This window comes from Triticum aestivum, chromosome 1B (genome assembly GCF_018294505.1).
Source record: "Triticum aestivum cultivar Chinese Spring chromosome 1B, IWGSC CS RefSeq v2.1, whole genome shotgun sequence".
In the NCBI taxonomy this organism is placed as follows: Eukaryota; Viridiplantae; Streptophyta; class Magnoliopsida; order Poales; family Poaceae; genus Triticum; species Triticum aestivum.
Window position 1 is genome coordinate 345,147,506 of NC_057795.1, and position 2,840 is coordinate 345,150,345.

The window sequence follows — 2,840 nt, forward strand, 5'->3', positions numbered from 1 at the left end:
GGGCTTCGAAGAGTGAATAAGTTCGTTCACAGTGATGTGTAATCTCTTCAAATCGAGAGAAGAGGTGTAGGCAGGCTTACTTGCTTAGTATGTATTTTTTATACAATCAAAGACCAAGGTCGTACGGATAGCAATTCTGGACCATAGGCATAGCAGCACATAGGTATTCTCTCTTCTTTCTCAATTCAGAGAGGACACTATCTTAATTCTTGTGAAAAGGCAGAAGCAAGTGAAAGGGCAGTAGTATTATATGAGTTCTAAAAAGAAGGGCGAAAAAAGTCATGTATGATAGTGGTAAAAAGCCTTCAATAGAAGGGAATAGCAACCTGACTAGAAATTCATAGCTGACTAGCGTACGAACGAGTTGGTCAGGCTATGAATGAAGGCTACTACTCTTCAGGAAGAAGGTACTAATAGCTCGCTCAGAGGTTCAGTCAAGCTCCTCACTCTTGGTCTGGCGGGGCATATTAGATATAGTAGTGGTGTTTTGAAAGCTTCTTATTTTTTCTAATACTATAGTAGGAGTAGGTCAGGTACATCTTCTTATACTAGGGATGCTTTTTTGAATCATTGAAAAAGCTTTCAATAGTCTTAGTAAGTTTCAGAAAGGAGAATACCAAGGTTGAATCAAAGATAAAAGTCAAGCAGGTCACACCGCCGATGAGTTGTGTAGGAAGGATTGCTTGTCAAGCTCTTGCGGAATTTGGACTTATTATTTTGACTTATGGCTCTGAGAAAAACCCTTTTCTAGATTAGGCTTTTAGATCTACGAATTACGAGAGAGATCTCCGAAAGTATAAGCGAGATGCTCTTACACCAGAAAGATAGTATAAGCTAGTTCTCACTAGCCGGGCCCTTACTCCTACTACTCACTAGCTGAGCCCTTACTCCCATCTACTACTTCTTATTAAAGCTGCAAGTGCAGAGGGGAATTTCGCAAGCTAGGAGGAATAGAAAATCCTAACTAAGAAACAATCAATCAATCCACTAAGTCTATTAAGTAAGAGTTATACGAAATACTCTGATTCAATGTACGAGTGACTCAATCCCAAAGGTCAATCCAGCCAGCCGATTTTCAACAACAAAGGAGTTCACCGTGGAAAGATAAAGTCTAATGACAGACACTGGTAATTCTCTCACTGGGCCGGCCACTAGAATCAGTCAATGAAAAAGCAAGCAAGGAGATGTCCTCACTGGACATTTATCCTATTTGTGAAATCCTTTCTATGTTTCTGAGACCCGGAAACCTGTCAAGTAAGTAGGGATTTCTTTATCCCCATCCATGGTTTCTTTTACTTTTTGATAGGCGTCCGGCGCATGCATACAACCATTCCTTCTTCTCCTCGAAATGTCAGGTCGGTCGGAAAGAAAGCGCGGTGTAGCTGGCATCAACATCTCTTGTTAGGTTCGCACGCACAAGGGTGGTGGGTAGGTCTCTTTACATGTCCCGCGAGGCAAGGAATTCTTCGACCAATGATATCATGGTATCAGAGTCACCGATCGAGATTTCTCATGGCTACCCATTATTTTCGCTTGAAAGATCTTCACATGTAGGCGGAGCCGTCCCTTTTGAAAAGTGGATCTTTAGTCCATTCATTCTAAGTACTTTATTATTTATTCTGTAGAATAAGAAGGTTTCACAGGCATGTGCTTCATGGCGACAAGTCGTAAAGCATGGATAGGTGGAAATGCGCTATAAAGATTCGGCATCGCTCGATCAAACAAAGGGAAAAATCATCAAGAATCTGATCTTGCTCTGAATCATCTACCAAGGGTTCACTGTCAATGCAATTTGAGTTGGCCAACTCCGGTGCCTCTAAGTCAGAAGTATCTCTATTGGCAAGCTCTCATTGACATAATCCGGGGTAGGTGTAGGGAGCTGACTCTCATGTGGATCAAGAAATATCTCCGTAGTGCTCAGGACAGGCCGTGAGCATCTTATCTGCTTGGATCAGGTAACAGCTTCATTTCTTTTCAGAAGCTCAAACACAGCGTTTTCCAATATAGAAGCGGAGTAGTTCTTGTGCAATCTAGGCATAGGGCTACTAGAATCCATCACTAAAAGAGGAGTATTCCGAGCTCTATCGACACAATAGGACTCTAGATATTGGCAACAAAAGGGCACTTACCCCTAAACTAGATTACTCTTCTTCTTCCTATGATAAAGCGGGGGCTGAAAGGGACTCTTTAAAGTACTTCAACGTTATCACTGGACTTTCGTGTCAATAGAAAGAGAAGGTATTTAAGCAATGTGTGTTTTGAGATACAATCAATCGAAGAGAATAAAACTGGGTCCAATAAAAAACAGGAATGAATTTATTCAAAGGGATTGGAAAGGGATAAGTACAAAGGGATTCAACGATCTAAAAAAATAAAAAAGGGTTTCATAATCCCCTCCTACGAATAAAAATTAGTAAAATAATGTGGATGAATAAGATTTTGCTCTATTTTGGATCGGATTTGGCGGCATGGCCAAGCGGTAAGGCAGGGGACTGCAAATCCTTTATCCCCAGTTCAAATCTGGGTGTTGCCTGACCAAAAAAATACTTAGGATTTCTTATTGTACTGATTGAACTCGACAAATTCTTGCCCTGCATAACCAAAGGAAAAGAACTAGGCCTGTCGATACTGGATTTTACCATAGTTATAGTTCTAAAAAAGACTGTCAATTTCTTCTTAAAAATAGGGCTCTGGTAGGGTTCTGGGTAGTGGCCCAAACCGATACCAATAGGGATGAGGGATATATACTTATGAATTTCATAATTGATTCTATTACGCAATTCATAACTACGAAAGTAAGAGGTTGGAAATCTTTTTATCCAAAGGTCCCTAAAGGACAT

General features: G+C 40.6%; 1 non-coding gene across 1 annotated transcript; it reads left to right on the forward strand.

The window, feature by feature from the left end:
• The first annotated feature begins 2,462 nt into the window (after positions 1-2,462).
• TRNAC-GCA (transfer RNA cysteine (anticodon GCA)) lies at positions 2,463-2,533 on the forward strand. Its single transcript has one exon. It is a non-coding gene; the product is annotated as a tRNA-Cys (tRNA).
• The last annotated feature ends 307 nt before the right edge of the window (positions 2,534-2,840 follow it).